The sequence below is a fragment of the Triturus cristatus genome, chromosome 3_1 (genome assembly GCF_964204655.1).
Source record: "Triturus cristatus chromosome 3_1, aTriCri1.1, whole genome shotgun sequence".
NCBI classification, from domain to species: Eukaryota; Metazoa; Chordata; class Amphibia; order Caudata; family Salamandridae; genus Triturus; species Triturus cristatus.
In genome coordinates, this window is record NC_140583.1 from 118,493,234 (window position 1) to 118,514,826 (window position 21,593).

Here is a 21,593-nt window from a genome sequence, read left to right on the forward strand (position 1 = left end):
AGAATCTACTCTCCAGAAACCTGAAACAAATCTTGAAAAAACTTGTTTAAGGCATCCATTCTCCCTAATCCTAAAAGAAAATTTTAATTAACTTCTTGAAATACTAAAATAAATCTTATCCTCAAACTACATTTAAATCAATTTTTTGAAGTAACACTCTCACCTTTTTCATAAAACTAACATATATTTTTTTTCAGGAATCCGCTCTCCAGAAACCTGAAACAAATCTTAAAAAAACTTGTTTAAGGCATCCATTCTCCCTAATCCTAAAAGAAAATTTGAATTAACTTCTTGAAATACTAAAATAAATCTTATCCTCAAACTACATTTAAATCAATTTTTTGAAGTAACACTCTCACCTTTTTCATAAAACTAAGATATATTTTTTTTCAGGAATCCACTCTCCAGAAACCTAAAACTAATCTTAAAAAACTTCTTTCAGGCATCCAATCTTCCTAATCCTAAACGAAAATTTTAATTAACTTGTTGAAATAATTCAATCACATTTATCCTCAAACTACTTTTAAATCAATTTTTTCAAGTAACACTCTCACCTTTTTCATAGAACAAACATATTTTTTTTTTCAGGAATCCACTCTCCAGAAACCTGAAACAAATCTTGAAAAAACTTGTTTCAGGCATCCATTCTCCCTAATCCTAAAAGAAAATTTTAATTAACTTCTTGAAATACTAAAATAAATCTTATCCTCAAACTACATTTAAATCAATTTTTTGAAGTAACACTCTCACCTTTTTCATAAAACTAACATATATTTTTTTTCAGGAATCCGCTCTCCAGAAACCTGAAACAAATCTTGAAAAAACTTGTTTAAGGCATTCATTCTCCCTAATCCTAAAAGAAAATTTTAATTAACTTCTTGAAATACTAAAATAAATCTTATCCTCAAACTACATTTAAATCAATTTTTTGAAGTAACACTCTCACCTTTTTCATAAAACTAACATATATTTTTTTTCAGGAATCCGCTCTCCAGAAACCTGAAACAAATCTTGAAAAAACTTGTTTAAGGCATCCATTCTCCCTAATCCTAAAAGAACATTTTAATTAACTTCTTGAAATACTAAAATAAATCTTATCCTCAAACTACATTTAAATCAATTTTTTGAAGTAACACTCGCACCTTTTTCATTAAACCAACATATATTTTTTTTCAGGAATCCACTCTCCAGAAACCTAAAACTAATCTAAAAAAACTTCTTTCAGGCATCCAATCTTCCTAATCCTAAACGAAAATTTTAATTAACTTGTTGAAATAATTCAATCACATTTATCCTCAAACTACTTTTAAATCAATTTTTTGAAGTAACACTCTCACCTTTTTCATAAAACAAACGTTTTTTTTTTTCAGGAATCCACTCTCCATAAACCTGAAACTAATCTTGAAAAAACTTGTGTAAGGCATCCATTCTCCCTAATCCTAAAAGAAAATTTTAATTAACTTGTTGAAATAATGCAATCAACCTTATTCTCAAACTACATTTAAATCAATTTTTTGAAGTAACACACTCACCTTTTTCATAAAATGAACATATTTTGTTTTCACGAATCCACTCTCCAGAAACCTAAAACAAATCTTGAAAAAACTTGTTTAAGGCATCCATTCTCCCTAATCCTAAAGGAAAATTTTAATTAACTTCTTGAAATACTAAAAAAATCTAATCCTCAAACTACATTTAAATCAATTTTTTGAAGTAACACTCTCACCTTTTTCATAAAACTAACATATATATTTTTTCAGGAATCCACTCTCCAGAAACCTAAAACTAATCTTAAAAAACTTATTTCAAGCATTCCAATCTTCCTAATCCTAAACGAAAATTTTTATTAACTTGTTGAAATAATTCAATCACATTTATCCTCAAACTACGTTTAAATCAATTTTTTGAAGTAACACTCTCACCTTTTTCATAGAACAAACATATTTTTTTTTCAGGAATCCACTCTCCAGAAACCTGAAACAAATCTTGAAAAAACTTGTTTAAGGCATCCATTCTCCCTAATCCTCAAAGAAAATTTTAATTAACTTCTTGAAATACTAAAATAAATCTTATCCTCAAACTACATTTAAATCAATTTTTTGAAGTAACACTCTCACCTTTTTCATAAAACTAACATATATTTTTTTTCAAGAATCCACTCTCCAGAAACCTAAAACTAATCTTAAAAAACTTCTTTCAGGCATCCAATCTTCCTAATCCTAAACGAAAATTTTAATTAACTTGTTGAAATTATTCAATCACATTTATCCTCAAACTACTTTTAAATCAAGTTTTTCAAGTAACACTCTCACCTTTTTCATAGAACAAACATATTTTTTTTTCAGGAATCCACTCTCCAGAAACCTGAAACAAATCTTGAAAAAACTTGTTTAGGGCATCCATTCTCCATAATCCTAAAAGAAAATTTTAATTAACTTCTTGAAATACTAAAATAAATCTTATCCTCAAACTACATTTAAATCAATTTTTTGAAGTAACACTCTCACCTTTTTCATAAATTTAACATATATTTTTTTTCAGGAATCCGCTCTCCAGGAACCTGAAACAAATCTTGAAAAAACTTGTTTAAGGCATCCATTCTCCCTAATCCTAAAAGAACATTTTAATTAACTTCTTGAAATACTAAAATAAATCTTATCCTCAAACTACATTTAAATCAATTTTTTGAAGTAACACTCTCACCTTTTTCATAAAACTAACATATATTTTTTTTCAGGAATCCACTCTCCACAAACCTAAAACTAATCTTAAAAAACTTATTTCAAGCATTCCAATCTTCCTAATACTAAACGAAAATTTTAATTAACTTGTTGAAATATTTCAATCACATTTATCCTCAAACTACGTTTAAATCAATTTTTTGAAGTAACACTCTCACCTTTTTCATAGAACAAACATATATTTTTTTTCAGGAATCCTCTCTCTAGAAACCTGAAACAAATCTTGAAAAAACTTGTTTAAGGCATCCATTCTCCCTAATCCTAAAAGAACATTTTAATTAACTTTTTGAAATACTAAAAAAAATCTTATCCTCAAACTACATTTAAATCAATTTTTTGAAGTAACACTCTCACCTTTTTCATAAAACTAACATATATTTTTTTTCAGGAATCCACTCTCCAGAAACCTAAAACTAATCTTAAAAAACTTATTTCAAGCATTCCAATCTTCCTAATCCTAAATGAAAATTTTAATTAACTTGTTGAAATAATTCAATCACATTTATCCTCAAACTACTTTTAAATCAATTTTTTCAAGTAACACTCCCACCTTTTTCATAGAACAAACATATTTTTTTTTCAGGAATCCTCTCTCCAGAAACCTGAAACAAATCTTGAAAAAACTTGTTTAAGGCATCCATTCTCCCTAATCCAAAAAGAACATTTTAATTAACTTTTTGAAATACTAAAAAAAATCTTATCCTCAAACTACATTTAAATCAATTTTTTGAAGTAACACTCTCACCTTTTTCATAAAACTAACATATATTTTTTTTCAGGAATCCACTCTCCAGAAACCTAAAACTAATCTTAAAAAACTTATTTCAAGCATTCCAATCTTCCTAATCCTAAACGAAAATTTTAATTAACTTGTTGAAATAATTCAATCACATTTATCCTCAAACTACGTTTAAATCAATTTTTTGAAGTAACACTCTCACCTTTTTCATAAAACTAACATATATTTTTTTTCAAGAATCCACTCTCCAGAAACCTGAAACAAATCTTGAAAAAACTTGTTTAAGGCATCCATTCTCCATAATCCTAAAAGAAAATTTTAATTAACTTCTTGAAATACTAAAATAAATCTTATCCTCAAACTACATTTAAATCAATTTTTTGAAGTAACACTCTCAACTTTTTCATAAAACTAACATATATTTTTTTTCAGGAATCCGCTCTCCAGAAACCCGAAACAAATCTTGAAAAAACTTGTTTAAGGCATCCATTCTCCCTAATCCTAAAAGAACATTTTAATTAACTTCTTGAAATACTAAAATAAATCTTATCCTCAAACTACATTTAAATCAATTTTTTGAAGTAACACTCTCACCTTTTTCATAAAACTAACATATATTTTTTTTCAGGAATCCACTCTCCAGAAACCTAAAACTAATCTTAAAAAACTTCTTTCAGTTATCCAATCTTCCTAATCCTAAACGAAAATTTTAATTAACTTGTTGAAATAATTCAATCACATTTATCCTCAAACTACTTTTAAATCAATTTTTTCAAGTAACACTCTCACCTTTTTCATAGAACAAACATATTTTTTTTTCAGGAATCCACTCTCCAGAAACCTGAAACAAATCTTGAAAAAACTTGTTTCAGGCATCCATTCTCCCTAATCCTAAAAGGAAATTTTAATTAACTTCTTGAAATACTAAAATAAATCTTATCCTCAAACTACATTTAAATAAATTTTTTGAAGTAACACTCTCACCTTTTTCATAAAACTAACATATATTTTTTTTCAGGAATCCGCTCTCCAGAAACCTGAAACAAATCTTGAAAAAACTTGTTTAAGGCATCCATTCTCCCTAATCCTAAAAGAAAATTTTAATTAACTTCTTGAAATACTAAAATAAATCTTATCCTCAAACTACATTTAAATCAATTTTTTGAAGTAACACTCTCACCTTTTTCATAAAACTAACATATATTTTTTTTCAGGAATCCGCTCTCCAGAAACCTGAAACAAATCTTGAAAAAACTTGTTTAAGGCATCCATTCTCCCTAATCCTAAAAGAACATTTTAATTAACTTCTTGAAATACTAAAATAAATCTTATCCTCAAACTACATTTAAATCAATTTTTTGAAGTAACACTCGCACCTTTTTCATTAAACTAACATATATTTTTTTTCAGGAATCCACTCTCCAGAAACCTAAAACTAATCTAAAAAAACTTCTTTCAGGCATCCAATCTTCCTAATCCTAAACAAAAATTTTAATTAACTTGTTGAAATAATTCAATCACATTTATCCTCAAACTACTTTTAAATCAATTTTTTGAAGTAACACTCTCACCTTTTTCATAAAACAAACGTATTTTTTTTTCAGGAATCCACTCTCCATAAACCTGAAACTAATCTTGAAAAAACTTGTGTAAGGCATCCATTCTCCCTAATCCTAAAAGAAAATTTTAATTAACTTGTTGAAATAATGCAATCAACCTTATTCTCAAACTACATTTAAATCAATTTTTTGAAGTAACACACTCACCTTTTTCATAAAATGAACATATTTTGTTTTCACGAATCCACTCTCCAGAAACCTAAAACAAATCTTGAAAAAACTTGTTTAAGGCATCCATTCTCCCTAATCCTAAAAGAAAATTTTAATTAACTTCTTGAAATTCTAAAAAAATCTAATCCTCAAACTACATTTAAATCAATTTTTTGAAGTAACACTCTCACCTTTTTCATAAAACTAACATATATATTTTTTCAGGAATCCACTCTCCAGAAACCTAAAACTAATCTTAAAAAACTTATTTCAAGCATTCCAATCTTCCTAATCCTAAACGAAAATTTTAATTAACTTGTTGAAATAATTCAATCACATTTATCCTCAAACTACGTTTAAATCAATTTTTTGAAGTAACACTCTCACCTTTTTCATAGAACAAACATATTTTTTTTTCAGGAATCCACTCTCCAGAAACCTGAAACAAATCTTGAAAAAACTTGTTTAAGGCATCCATTCTCCCTAATCCTCAAAGAAAATTTTAATTAACTTCTTGAAATACTAAAAAAAATCTTATCCTCAAACTACATTTAAATCAATTTTTTGAAGTAACACTCTCACCTTTTTCATAAAACTAACATATATATTTTTTCAGGAATCCACTCTCCAGAAACCTAAAACTAATCTTAAAAAACTTATTTCAAGCATTCCAATCTTCCTAATCCTAAACGAAAATTTTAATTAACTTGTTGAAATAATTCAATCACATTTATCCTCAAACTACGTTTAAATCAATTTTTTGAAGTAACACTCTCACCTTTTTCATAGAACAAACATATTTTTTTTTCAGGAATCCACTCTCCAGAAACCTGAAACAAATCTTGAAAAAACTTGTTTAAGGCATCCATTCTCCCTAATCCTCAAAGAAAATTTTAATTAACTTCTTGAAATACTAAAAAAAATCTTATCCTCAAACTACATTTAAATCAATTTTTTGAAGTAACACTCTCACCTTTTTCATAAAACTAACATATATTTTTTTTCAGGAATCCACTCTCCAGAAACCTAAAACTAATCTTTAAAAACTTCTTTCAGGCATCCAATCTTCCTAATCCTAAACGAAAATTTTAATTAACTTGTTGAAATAATTCAATCACATTTATCCTCAAACTACTTTTAAATCAATTTTTTCAAGTAACACTCTCACCTGTTTCATAGAACAAACATATTTTTTTTTCAGGAATCCACTCTCCAGAAACCTGAAACAAATCTTGAAAAAACTTGTTTAAGGCATCCATTCTCCCTAATCCTAAAAGAAAATTTTAATTAACTTCTTGAAATACTAAAATAAAACTTATCCTCAAACTACATTTAAATCAATTTTTTGAAGTAACACTCTCACCTTTTTCATAAAACTAACATATATTTTTTTTCAAGAATACACTCTCCAGAAACCTAAAACTAATCTTAAAAAACTTCTTTCAGGCATCCAATCTTCCTAATCCTAAACGAAAATTTTAATTAACTTGTTGAAATTATTCAATCACATTTATCCTCAAACTACTTTTAAATCAATTTTTTCAAGTAACACTCTCACCTTTTTCATAGAACAAACATATTTTTTTTCAGGAATCCACTCTCCAGAAACCTGAAACAAATCTTGAAAACACTTGTTTAAGGCATCCATTCTCCATAATCCTAAAAGAAAATTTTAATTAACTTGTTGAAATACTAAAATAAATCTTATCCTCAAACTACATTTAAATCAATTTTTTGAAGTAACACTCTCACCTTTTTCATAAATTTAACATATATTTTTTTTCAGGAATCCGCTCTCCAGGAACCTGAAACAAATCTTGAAAAAACTTGTTTAAGGCATCCATTCTCCCTAATCCTAAAAGAACATTTTAATTAACTTCTTGAAATACTAAAATAAATCTTATCCTCAAACTACATTTAAATCAATTTTTTGAAGTAACACTCTCACCTTTTTCATAAAACTAACATATATTTTTTTTCAGGAATCCACTCTCCACAAACCTAAAACTAATCTTAAAAAACTTATTTCAAGCATTCCAATCTTCCTAATACTAAACGAAAATTTTAATTAACTTGTTGAAATATTTCAATCACATTTATCCTCAAACTACGTTTAAATCAATTTTTTGAAGTAACACTCTCACCTTTTTCATAGAACAAACATATATTTTTTTTCAGGAATCCTCTCTCTAGAAACCTGAAACAAATCTTGAAAAAACTTGTTTAAGGCATCCATTCTCCCTAATCCTAAAAGAACATTTTAATTAACTTTTTGAAATACTAAAAAAAATCTTATCCTCAAACTACATTTAAATCAATTTTTTGAAGTAACACTCTCACCTTTTTCATAAAACTAACATATATTTTTTTTCAGGAATCCACTCTCCAGAAACCTAAAACTAATCTTAAAAAACTTATTTCAAGCATTCCAATCTTCCTAATCCTAAACGAAAATTTTAATTAACTTGTTGAAATAATTCAATCACATTTATCCTCAAACTACGTTTAAATCAATTTTTTGAAGTAACACTCTCACCTTTTTCATAGAACAAACATATTTTTTTTTCAGGAATCCACTCTCCATAAACTTGAAACAAATCTTGAAAAAACGTGTTTAAGGCAGCCATTCTCCCTAATCCTAAAAGAAAATTTTAATTAACTTCTTGAAATACTAAAATAAATCTTATCCTCAAACTACATTTAAATCAATTTTTTGAAGTAACACTCTCACCTTTTTCATAAAACTAAGATATATTTTTTTGCAGGAATCCACTCTCCAGAAACCTAAAACTAATCTTAAAAAACTTCTTTCAGGCATCCAATCTTCCTAATCCTAAAAGAAAATTTTAATTAACTTGTTGAAATAATGCAATCAACCTTATTCTCAAACTACATTTAAATCAATTTTTTGAAGTAACACACTCACCTTTTTCATAAAATGAACATATTTTGTTTTCACGAATCCACTCTCCAGAAACCTAAAACAAATCTTGAAAAAACTTGTTTAAGGCATCCATTCTCCCTAATCCTAAAAGAAAATTTTAATTAACTTCTTGAAATACTAAAAAAATCTAATCCTCAAACTACATTTAAATCAATTTTTTGAAGTAACACTCTCACCTTTTTCATAAAACTAACATATATTTTTTTTCAGGAATCCGCTCTCCAGAAACCTGAAACAAATCTTGAAAAAACGTGTTTAAGGCATCCATTCTCCCTAATCCTAAAAGAACATTTTAATTAACTTCTTGAAATACTAAAATAAATCTTATCCTCAAACTACATTTAAATCAATTTTTTGAAGTAACACTCTCACCTTTTTCATAAAACTAACATATATTTTTTTTCAGGAATCCACTCTCCACAAACCTAAAACTAATCTTAAAAAACTTATTTCAAGCATTCCAATCTTCCTAATACTAAACGAAAATTTTAATTAACTTGTTGAAATATTTCAATCACATTTATCATCAAACTACGTTTAAATCAATTTTTTGAAGTAACACTCTCACCTTTTTCATAGAACAAACATATTTTTTTTTCAGGAATCCTCTCTCCAGAAACCTGAAACAAATCTTGAAAAAACTTGTTTAAGGCATCCATTCTCCCTAATCCAAAAAGAACATTTTAATTAACTTTTTGAAATACTAAAAAAAATCTTATCCTCAAACTACATTTAAATCAATTTTTTGAAGTAACACTCTCACCTTTTTCATAAAACTAACATATATTTTTTTTCAGGAATCCACTCTCCAGAAACCTAAAACTAATCTTAAAAAACTTATTTCAAGCATTCCAATCTTCCTAATCCTAAACGAAAATTTTAATTAACTTGTTGAAATAATTCAATCACATTTATCCTCAAACTACGTTTAAATCAATTTTTTGAAGTAACACTCTCACCTTTTTCATAAAACTAACATATATTTTTTTTCAAGAATCTACTCTCCAGAAACCTGAAACAAATCTTGAAAAAATTTGTTTAAGGCATCCATTCTCCCTAATCCTAAAAGAAAATTTTAATTAACTTCTTGAAATACTAAAATAAATCTTATCCTCAAACTACATTTAAATCAATTTTTTGAAGTAACACTCTCACCTTTTTCATAAAACTAACATATATTTTTTTTCAGGAATCCGCTCTCCAGAAACCTGAAACAAATCTTAAAAAAACTTGTTTAAGGCATCCATTCTCCCTAATCCTAAAAGAAAATTTGAATTAACTTCTTGAAATACTAAAATAAATCTTATCCTCAAACTACATTTAAATCAATTTTTTGAAGTAACACTCTCACCTTTTTCATAAAACTAAGATATATTTTTTTTCAGGAATCCACTCTCCAGAAACCTAAAACTAATCTTAAAAAACTTCTTTCAGGCATCCAATCTTCCTAATCCTAAACGAAAATTTTAATTAACTTGTTGAAATAATTCAATCACATTTATCCTCAAACTACTTTTAAATCAATTTTTTCAAGTAACACTCTCACCTTTTTCATAGAACAAACATATTTTTTTTTTCAGGAATCCACTCTCCAGAAACCTGAAACAAATCTTGAAAAAACTTGTTTCAGGCATCCATTCTCCCTAATCCTAAAAGAAAATTTTAATTAACTTCTTGAAATACTAAAATAAATCTTATCCTCAAACTACATTTAAATCAATTTTTTGAAGTAACACTCTCACCTTTTTCATAAAACTAACATATATTTTTTTTCAGGAATCCGCTCTCCAGAAACCTGAAACAAATCTTGAAAAAACTTGTTTAAGGCATTCATTCTCCCTAATCCTAAAAGAAAATTTTAATTAACTTCTTGAAATACTAAAATAAATCTTATCCTCAAACTACATTTAAATCAATTTTTTGAAGTAACACTCTCACCTTTTTCATAAAACTAACATATATTTTTTTTCAGGAATCCGCTCTCCAGAAACCTGAAACAAATCTTGAAAAAACTTGTTTAAGGCATCCATTCTCCCTAATCCTAAAAGAACATTTTAATTAACTTCTTGAAATACTAAAATAAATCTTATCCTCAAACTACATTTAAATCAATTTTTTGAAGTAACACTCGAACCTTTTTCATTAAACCAACATATATTTTTTTTCAGGAATCCACTCTCCAGAAACCTAAAACTAATCTAAAAAAACTTCTTTCAGGCATCCAATCTTCCTAATCCTAAACGAAAATTTTAATTAACTTGTTGAAATAATTCAATCACATTTATCCTCAAACTACTTTTAAATCAATTTTTTGAAGTAACACTCTCACCTTTTTCATAAAACAAACGTATTTTTTTTTCAGGAATCCACTCTCCATAAACCTGAAACTAATCTTGAAAAAACTTGTGTAAGGCATCCATTCTCCCTAATCCTAAAAGAAAATTTTAATTAACTTGTTGAAATAATGCAATCAACCTTATTCTCAAACTACATTTAAATCAATTTTTTGAAGTAACACACTCACCTTTTTCATAAAATGAACATATTTTGTTTTCACGAATCCACTCTCCAGAAACCTAAAACAAATCTTGAAAAAACTTGTTTAAGGCATCCATTCTCCCTAATCCTAAAAGAAAATTTTAATTAACTTCTTGAAATACTAAAAAAATCTAATCCTCAAACTACATTTAAATCAATTTTTTGAAGTAACACTCTCACCTTTTTCATAAAACTAACATATATATTTTTTCAGGAATCCACTCTCCAGAAACCTAAAACTAATCTTAAAAAACTTATTTCAAGCATTCCAATCTTCCTAATCCTAAACGAAAATTTGTATTAACTTGTTGAAATAATTCAATCACATTTATCCTCAAACTACGTTTAAATCAATTTTTTGAAGTAACACTCTCACCTTTTTCATAGAACAAACATATTTTTTTTTCAGGAATCCACTCTCCAGAAACCTGAAACAAATCTTGAAAAAACTTGTTTAAGGCATCCATTCTCCCTAATCCTCAAAGAAAATTTTAATTAACTTCTTGAAATACTAAAAAAAATCTTATCCTCAAACTACATTTAAATCAATTTTTTGAAGTAACACTCTCACCTTTTTCATAAAACTAACATATATTTTTTTTCAAGAATCCACTCTCCAGAAACCTAAAACTAATCTTAAAAAACTTCTTTCAGGCATCCAATCTTCCTAATCCTAAACGAAAATTTTAATTAACTTGTTGAAATTATTCAATCACATTTATCCTCAAACTACTTTTAAATCAATTTTTTCAAGTAACACTCTCACCTTTTTCATAGAACAAACATATTTTTTTTTCAGGAATCCACTCTCCAGAAACCTGAAACAAATCTTGAAAAAACTTGTTTAAGGCATCCATTCTCCGTAATCCTAAAAGAAAATTTTAATTAACTTGTTGAAATACTAAAATAAATCTTATCCTCAAACTACATTTAAATCAATTTTTTGAAGTAACACTCTCACCTTTTTCATAAATTTAGCATATATTTTTTTTCAGGAATCCGCTCTCCAGGAACCTGAAACAAATCTTGAAAAAACTTGTTTAAGGCATCCATTCTCCCTAATCCTAAAAGAACATTTTAATTAACTTCTTGAAATACTAAAATAAATCTTATCCTCAAACTACATTTAAATCAATTTTTTGAAGTAACACTCTCACCTTTTTCATAAAACTAACATATATTTTTTTTCAGGAATCCACTCTCCACAAACCTAAAACTAATCTTAAAAAACTTATTTCAAGCATTCCAATCTTCCTAATACTAAACGAAAATTTTAATTAACTTGTTGAAATATTTCAATCACATTTATCCTCAAACTACGTTTAAATCAATTTTTTGAAGTAACACTCTCACCTTTTTCATAGAACAAACATATATTTTTTTTCAGGAATCCTCTCTCTAGAAACCTGAAACAAATCTTGAAAAAACTTGTTTAAGGCATCCATTCTCCCTAATCCTCAAAGAACATTTTAATTAACTTTTTGAAATACTAAAAAAAATCTTATCCTCAAACTACATTTAAATCAATTTTTTGAAGTAACACTCTCACCTTTTTCATAAAACTAACATATATTTTTTTTCAGGAATCCACTCTCCAGAAACCTAAAACTAATCTTAAAAAACTTATTTCAAGCATTCCAATCTTCCTAATCCTAAACGAAAATTTTAATTAACTTGTTGAAATAATTCAATCACATTTATCCTCAAACTACGTTTAAATCAATTTTTTGAAGTAACACTCTCACCTTTTTCATAGAACAAACATATTTTTTTTTCAGGAATCCACTCTCCATAAACTTGAAACAAATCTTGAAAAAACGTGTTTAAGGCATCCATTCTCCCTAATCCTAAAAGAAAATTTTAATTAACTTCTTGAAATACTAAAATAAATCTTATCCTCAAACTACATTTAAATCAATTTTTTGAAGTAACACTCTCACCTTTTTCATAAAACTAAGATATATTTTTTTTCAGGAATCCACTCTCCAGAAACCTAAAACTAATCTTAAAAAACTTCTTTCAGGCATCCAATCTTCCTAATCCTAAAAGAAAATTTTAATTAACTTGTTGAAATAATGCAATCAACCTTATTCTCAAACTACATTTAAATCAATTTTTTGAAGTAACACACTCACCTTTTTCATAAAATGAACATATTTTGTTTTCACGAATCCACTCTCCAGAAACCTAAAACAAATCTTGAAAAAACTTGTTTAAGGCATCCATTCTCCCTAATCCTAAAAGAAAATTTTAATTAACTTCTTGAAATACTAAAAAAATCTAATCCTCAAACTACATTTAAATCAATTTTTTGAAGTAACACTCTCACCTTTTTCATAAAACTAACATATATTTTTTTTCAGGAATCCGCTCTCCAGAAACCTGAAACAAATCTTGAAAAAACGTGTTTAAGGCATCCATTCTCCCTAATCCTAAAAGAACATTTTAATTAACTTCTTGAAATACTAAAATAAATCTTATCCTCAAACTACATTTAAATCAATTTTTTGAAGTAACACTCTCACCTTTTTCATAAAACTAACATATATTTTTTTTCAGGAATCCACTCTCCAGAAACCTAAAACTAATCTTAAAAAACTTCTTTCAGGCATCCAATCTTCCTAATCCTAAACGAAAATTTTAATTAACTTGTTGAAATTATTCAATCACATTTATCCTCAAACTACTTTTAAATCAATTTTTTCAAGTAACACTCTCACCTTTTTCATAGAACAAACATATTTTTTTTTCAGGAATCCACTCTCCAGAAACCTGAAACAAATCTTGAAAAAACTTGTTTAAGGCATCCATTCTCCCTAATCCTAAAAGAAAATGTTAATTAACTGCTTGAAATACTAAAAAAAATCTTATCCTCAAACTACATTTAAATCAATTTTTTGAAGTAACACTCTCACCTTTTTCATAAAACTAACATATATTTTTTTTCTGGAATCCACTCTCCACAAACCTAAAACTAATCTTAAAAAACTTATTTCAAGCATTCCAATCTTCCTAATACTAAACGAAAATTTTAATTAACTTGTTGAAATATTTCAATCACATTTATCATCAAACTACGTTTAAATCAATTTTTTGAAGTAACACTCTCACCTTTTTCATAGAACAAACATATTTTTTTTTCAGGAATCCTCTCTCCAGAAACCTGAAACAAATCTTGAAAAAACTTGTTTAAGGCATCCATTCTCCCTAATCCAAAAAGAACATTTTAATTAACTTTTTGAAATACTAAAAAAAATCTTATCCTCAAACTACATTTAAATCAATTTTTTGAAGTAACACTCTCACCTTTTTCATAAAACTAACATATATTTTTTTTCAGGAATCCACTCTCCAGAAACCTAAAACTAATCTTAAAAAACTTATTTCAAGCATTCCAATCTTCCTAATCCTAAACGAAAATTTTAATTAACTTGTTGAAATAATTCAATCACATTTATCCTCAAACTACGTTTAAATCAATTTTTTGAAGTAACACTCTCACCTTTTTCATAAAACTAACATATATTTTTTTTCAAGAATCTACTCTCCAGAAACCTGAAACAAATCTTGAAAAAACTTGTTTAAGGCATCCATTCTCCATAATCCTAAAAGAAAATTTTAATTAACTTCTTGAAATACTAAAATAAATCTTATCCTCAAACTACATTTAAATCAATTTTTTGAAGTAACACTCTCAACTCTTTCATAAAACTAACATATATTTTTTTTCAGGAATCCGCTCTCCAGAAACCTAAAACTAATCTTAAAAAACTTCTTTCAGGCATCCAATCTTCCTAATCCTAAAAGAAAATTTTAATTAACTTGTTGAAATAATGCAATCAACCTTATTCTCAAACTACATTTAAATCAATTTTTTGAAGTAACACACTCACCTTTTTCATAAAATGAACATATTTTGTTTTCACGAATCCACTCTCCAGAAACCTAAAACAAATCTTGAAAAAACTTGTTTAAGGCATCCATTCTCCCTAATCCTAAAAGAAAATTTTAATTAACTTCTTGAAATACTAAAAAAATCTAATCCTCAAACTACATTTAAATCAATTTTTTGAAGTAACACTCTCACCTTTTTCATAAAACTAACATATATTTTTTTTCAGGAATCCGCTCTCCAGAAACCTGAAACAAATCTTGAAAAAACTTGTTTAAGGCATCCATTCTCCCTAATCCTAAAAGAACATTTTAATTAACTTCTTGAAATACTAAAATAAATCTTATCCTCAAACTACATTTAAATCAATTTTTTGAAGTAACACTCTCACCTTTTTCATAAAACTAACATATATTTTTTTTCAGGAATCCACTCTCCAGAAACCTAAAACTAATCTTAAAAAACTTCTTTCAGGCATCCAATCTTCCTAATCCTAAACGAAAATTTTAATTAACTTGTTGAAATATTTCAATCACATTTATCATCAAACTACGTTTAAATCAATTTTTTGAAGTAACACTCTCACCTTTTTCATAGAACAAACATATTTTTTTTTCAGGAATCCTCTCTCCAGAAACCTGAAACAAATCTTGAAAAAACTTGTTTAAGGCATCCATTCTCCCTAATCCAAAAAGAACATTTTAATTAACTTTTTGAAATACTAAAAAAAATCTTATCCTCAAACTACATTTAAATCAATTTTTTGAAGTAACACTCTCACCTTTTTCATAAAACTAACATATATTTTTTTTCAGGAATCCACTCTCCAGAAACCTAAAACTAATCTTAAAAAACTTATTTCAAGCATTCCAATCTTCCTAATCCTAAACGAAAATTTTAATTAACTTGTTGAAATAATTCAATCACATTTATCCTCAAACTACGTTTAAATCAATTTTTTGAAGTAACACTCTCACCTTTTTCATAAAACTAACATATATTTTTTTTCAAGAATCCACTCTCCAGAAACCTGAAACAAATCTTGAAAAAACTTGTTTAAGGCATCCATTCTCCATAATCCTAAAAGAAAATTTTAATTAACTTCTTGAAATACTAAAATAAATCTTATCCTCAAACTACATTTAAATCAATTTTTTGAAGTAACACTCTCAACTTTTTCATAAAACTAACATATATTTTTTTTCAGGAATCCGCTCTCCAGAAACCTGAAACAAATCTTGAAAAAACTTGTTTAAGGCATCCATTCTCCCTAATCCTAAAAGAACATTTTAATTAACTTCTTGAAATACTAAAATAAATCTTATCCTCAAACTACATTTAAATCAATTTTTTGAAGTAACACTCTCACCTTTTTCATAAAACTAACATATATATTTTTTCAGGAATCCACTCTCCACAAACCTAAAACTAATCTTAAAAAACTTATTTCAAGCATTCCAATCTTCCTAATCCTAAACGAAAATTTTAATTAACTTGTTGAAATAATTCAATCACATTTATCCTCAAACTACGTTTAAATCAACTTTTTGAAGGAACACTCTCACCTTTTTCATAGAACAAACATATTTTTTTTTCAGGAATCCACTCTCCAGAAACCTGAAACAAATCTTGAAAAAACTTGTTTAAGGCATCCATTCTCCCTAATCCTAAAAGAAAATTTTAATTAACTTCTTGAAATACTAAAAAAAATCTTATCCTCAAACTACATTTAAATCAATTTTTTGAAGTAACACTCTCACCTTTTTCATAAAACTAACATATATATTTTTTCAGGAATCCACTCTCCAGAAACCTAAAACTAATCTTAAAAAACTTCTTTCAGGCACCCAATCTTCCTAATCCTAAACGAAAATTTTAATTAACTTGTTGAAATAATTCAATCACATTTATCCTCAAACTACTTTTAAATCAATTTTTTCAAGTAACACTCTCACCTTTTTCATAGAACAAACATATTTTTTTTTCAGGAATCCACTCTCCAGAAACCTGAAACAAATCTTGAAAAAACTTGTTTAAGGCATCCATTCTCCCTAATCCTAAAAGAAAATTTTAATTAACTTCTTGAAATACTAAAATAAATCTTATCCTCAAACTACATTTAAATCAATTTTTTGAAGTAACACTCTCACCTTTTTCATAAAACTAAGATATATTTTTTTTCAGGAATCCACTCTCCAGAAACCTAAAACTAATCTTAAAAAACTTCTTTCAGGCATCCAATCTTCCTAATCCTAAACGAAAATTTTAATTAACTTGTTGAAATAATTCAATCACATTTATCCTCAAACTACTTTTAAATCAATTTTTTCAAGTAACACTCTCACCTTTTTCATAGAACAAACATATTTTTTTTTCAGGAATCCACTCTCCAGAAACCTGAAACAAATCTTGAAAAAACGTGTTTAAGGCATCCATTCTCCCTAACCCTAAAAGAAAATTTTAATTAACTTCTTGAAATACTAAAATAAATCTTATCCTCAAACTACATTTAAATCAATTTTTTGAAGTAACACTCTCACCTTTTTCATAAAACTAACATATATTTTTTTTCAGGAATCCGCTCTCCAGAAACCTGAAACAAATCTTGAAAAAACTTGTTTAAGGCATCCATTCTCCCTAATCCTAAAAGAACATTTTAATTAACTTCTTGAAATACTAAAATAAATCTTATCCTCAAACTACATTTAAATCAATTTTTTGAAGTAACACTCGCACCTTTTTCATTAAACTAACATATATTTTTTTTCAGGAATCCACTCTCCAGAAACCTAAACCTAATCTAAAAAAACTTCTTTCAGGCATCCAATCTTCCTAATCCTAAACGAAAATTTTAATTAACTTGTTGAAATAATTCAATCACATTTATCCTCAAACTACTTTTAAATCAATTTTTTGAAGTAACACTCTCACCTTTTTCATAGAACAAACTTATTTTTTTTTCAGGAATCCACTCTCCATAAACCTGAAACTAATCTTGAAAAAACTTGTGTAAGGCATCCATTCTCCCTAATCCTAAAAGAAAATTTTAATTAACTTGTTGAAATAATGCAATCAACCTTATTCTCAAACTACATTTAAATCAATTTTTTGAAGTAACACACTCACCTTTTTCATAAAATGAACATATTTTGTTTTCACGAATCCACTCTCCAGAAACCTAAAACAAATCTTGAAAAAACTTGTTTAAGGCATCCATTCTCCCTAATCCTAAAAGAAAATTTTAATTAACTTCTTGAAATACTAAAAAAATCTAATCCTCAAACTACATTTAAATCAATTTTTTGAAGTAACACTCTCACCTTTTTCATAAAACTAACATATATTTTTTTTCAGGAATCCACTCTCCAGAAACCTAAAACTAATCTTAAAAAACTTATTTCAAGCATTCCAATCTTCCTAATCCTAAACGAAAATTTTAATTAACTTGTTGAAATAATTCAATCACATTTATCCTCAAACTACGTTTAAATCAACTTTTTGAAGTAACACTCTCACCTTTTTCATAGAAAAAACACATTTTTTTTTCAGGAATCCACTCTCCAGAAACCTGAAACAAATCTTGAAAAAACTTGTTTAAGGCATCCATTCTCCCTAATCCTAAAAGAAAATTTTAATTAACTTCTTGAAATACTAAAAAAAATCTTATCCTCAAACTACATTTAAATCAATTTTTTGAAGTAACACTCTCACCTTTTTCATAAAACTAAGATATATTTTTTTTCAGGAATCCACTCTCCAGAAACCTAAAACTAATCTTAAAAAACTTCTTTCAGGCATCCAATCTTCCTAATCCTAAACGAAAATTTTAATTAACTTGTTGAAATTATTCAATCACATTTATCCTCAAACTACTTTTAAATCAATTTTTTCAAGTAAAACTCTCACCTTTTTCAGAGAACAAACATATTTTTTTTTCAGGAATCCACTCTCCAGAAACCTGAAACAAATCTTGAAAAAACTTGTTTAAGGCATCCATTCTCCCTAATCCAAAAAGAAAATATTAATTAACTTCTTGAAATACTAAAATAAATCTTATCCTCAAACTACATTTAAATCAATTTTTTGAAGTAACACTCTCACCTTTTTCATAAAACTAACATATATTTTTTTTCAGGAATCCGCTCTCCAGAAACCTGAAACAAATCTTGAAAAAACTTGTTTAAGGCATCCATTCTCCCTAATCCTAAAAGAAAATTTGAATTAACTTCTTGAAATACTAAAATAAATCTTATCCTCAAACTACATTTAAATCAATTTTTTGAAGTAACACTCTCACCTTTTTCATAAAACTAATATATATTTTTTTTCAGGAATCCACTCTCCAGAAACCTAAAACTAATCTTAAAAAACTTCTTTCAGGCATCCAATCTTCCTAATCCTAAACGAAAATTTTAATTAACTTGTTGAAATAATTCAATCACATTTATCCTCAAACTACTTTTAAATCAATTTTTTCAAGTAACACTCTCACCTTTTTCATAGAACAAACATATTTTTTTTTTCAGGAATCCACTCTCCAGAAACCTGAAACAAATCTTGAAAAAACTTGTTTCAGGCATCCATTCTCCCTAATCCTAAAAGAAAATTTTAATTACCTTCTTGAAATATTAAAATAAATCTTATCGTCAAACTACATTTAAATCAATTTTTTGAAGTAACACTCTCACTTTTTTCATAAAACTAACATATATTTTTTTTCAGGAATCCGCTCTCCAGAAACCTGAAACAAATCTTGAAAAAACTTGTTTAAGGCATCCATTCTCCCTAATCCTAAAAGAAAATTTCAATTAACTTCTTGAAATACTAAAATAAATCTTATCCTCAAACTACATTTAAATCAATTTTTTGAAGTAACACTCTCACCTTTTTCATAAAACTAACATATATTTTTTTTCAGGAATCCGCTCTCCAGAAACCTGAAACAAATCTTGAAAAAACTTGTTTAAGGCATCCATTCTCCCTAATCCTAAAAGAACATTTTAATTAACTTCTTGAAATACTAAAATAAATCTTATCCTCAAACTACATTTAAATCAATTTTTTGAAGTAACACTCTCACCTTTTTCATAAAACTAACATATATTTTTTTTCAGGAATCCACTCTCCACAAACCTAAAACTAATCTTAAAAAACTTATTTCAAGCATTCCAATCTTCCTAATACTAAACGAAAATTTTAATTAACTTGTTGAAATATTTCAATCACATTTATCCTCAAACTACTTTTAAATCAATTTTTTGAAGTAACACTCTCACCTTTTTCATAGAACAAACATATATTTTTTTTCAGGAATCCTCTCTCTAGAAACCTGAAACAAATCTTGAAAAAACTTGTTTAAGGCATCCATTCTCCCTAATCCTAAAAGAACATTTTAATTAACTTTTTGAAATACTAAAAAAAATCTTATCCTCAAACTACATTTAAATCAATTTTTTGAAGTAACACTCTCACCTTTTTCATAAAACTAACATATATTTTTTTTCAGGAATCCACTCTCCAGAAACCTAAAACTAATCTTAAAAAACTTATTTCAAGCATTCCAATCTTCCTAATCCTAAACGAAAATTTTAATTAACTTGTTGAAATAATTCAATCACATTTATCCTCAAACTACGTTTAAATCAATTTTTTGAAGTAACACTCTCACCTTTTTCATAGAACAAACATATTTTTTTTCAGGAATCCACTCTCCATAAACTTGAAACAAATCTTGGAAAAACGTGTTTAAGGCATCCATTCTCCCTAATCCTAAAAGAAAATTTTAATTAACTTCTTGAAATACTAAAATAAATCTTATCCTCAAACTACATTTAAATCAATTTTTTGAAGTAACACTCTCACCTTTTTCATAAAACTAAGATATATTTTTTTTCAGGAATCCACTCTCCAGAAACCTAAAACTAATCTTAAAAAACTTCTTTCAGGCATCCAATCTTCCTAATCCTAAAAGAAAATTTTAATTAACTTGTTGAAATAATGCAATCAACCTTATTCTCAAACTACATTTAAATCAATTTTTTGAAGTAACACACTCACCTTTTTCATAAAATGAACATATTTTGTTTTCACGAATCCACTCTCCAGAAACCTAAAACAAATCTTGAAAAAACTTGTTTAAGGCATCCATTCTCCCTAATCCTAAAAGAAAATTTTAATTAACTTCTTGAAATACTAAAAAAATCTAATCCTCAAACTACATTTAAATCAATTTTTTGAAGTAACACTCTCACCTTTTTCATAAAACTAACATATATTTTTTTTCAGGAATCCGCTCTCCAGAAACCTGAAACAAATCTTGAAAAAACGTGTTTAAGGCATCCATTCTCCCTAATCCTAAAATAACATTTTAATTAACTTCTTGAAATACTAAAATAAGTCTTATCCTCAAACTACATTTAAATCAATTTTTTGAAGTAACACTCTCACCTTTTTCATAAAACTAACATATATTTTTTTTCAGGAATCCACTCTCCAGAAACCTAAAACTAATCTTAAAAAACTTCTTTCAGGCATCCATTCTCCCTAATCCAAAAAGAACATTTTAATTAACTTTTTGAAATACTAAAAAAAATCTTATCCTCAAACTACATTTAAATCAATTTTTTGAAGTAACACTCTCACCTTTTTCATAAAACTAACATATATTTTTTTTCAGGAATCCTCTCTCCAGAAACCTGAAACAAATCTTGAAAAAACTTGTTTAAGGCATCCATTCTCCCTAATCCAAAAAGAACATTTTAATTAACTTTTTGAAATACTAAAAAAAATCTTATCCTCAAACTACATTTAAATCAATTTTTTGAAGTAACACTCTCACCTTTTTCATAAAACTAACATATATTTTTTTTCAGGAATCCACTCTCCAGAAACCTAAAACTAATCTTAAAAAACTTATTTCAAGCATTCCAATCTTCCTAATCCTAAACGAAAATTTGAATTAACTTGTTGA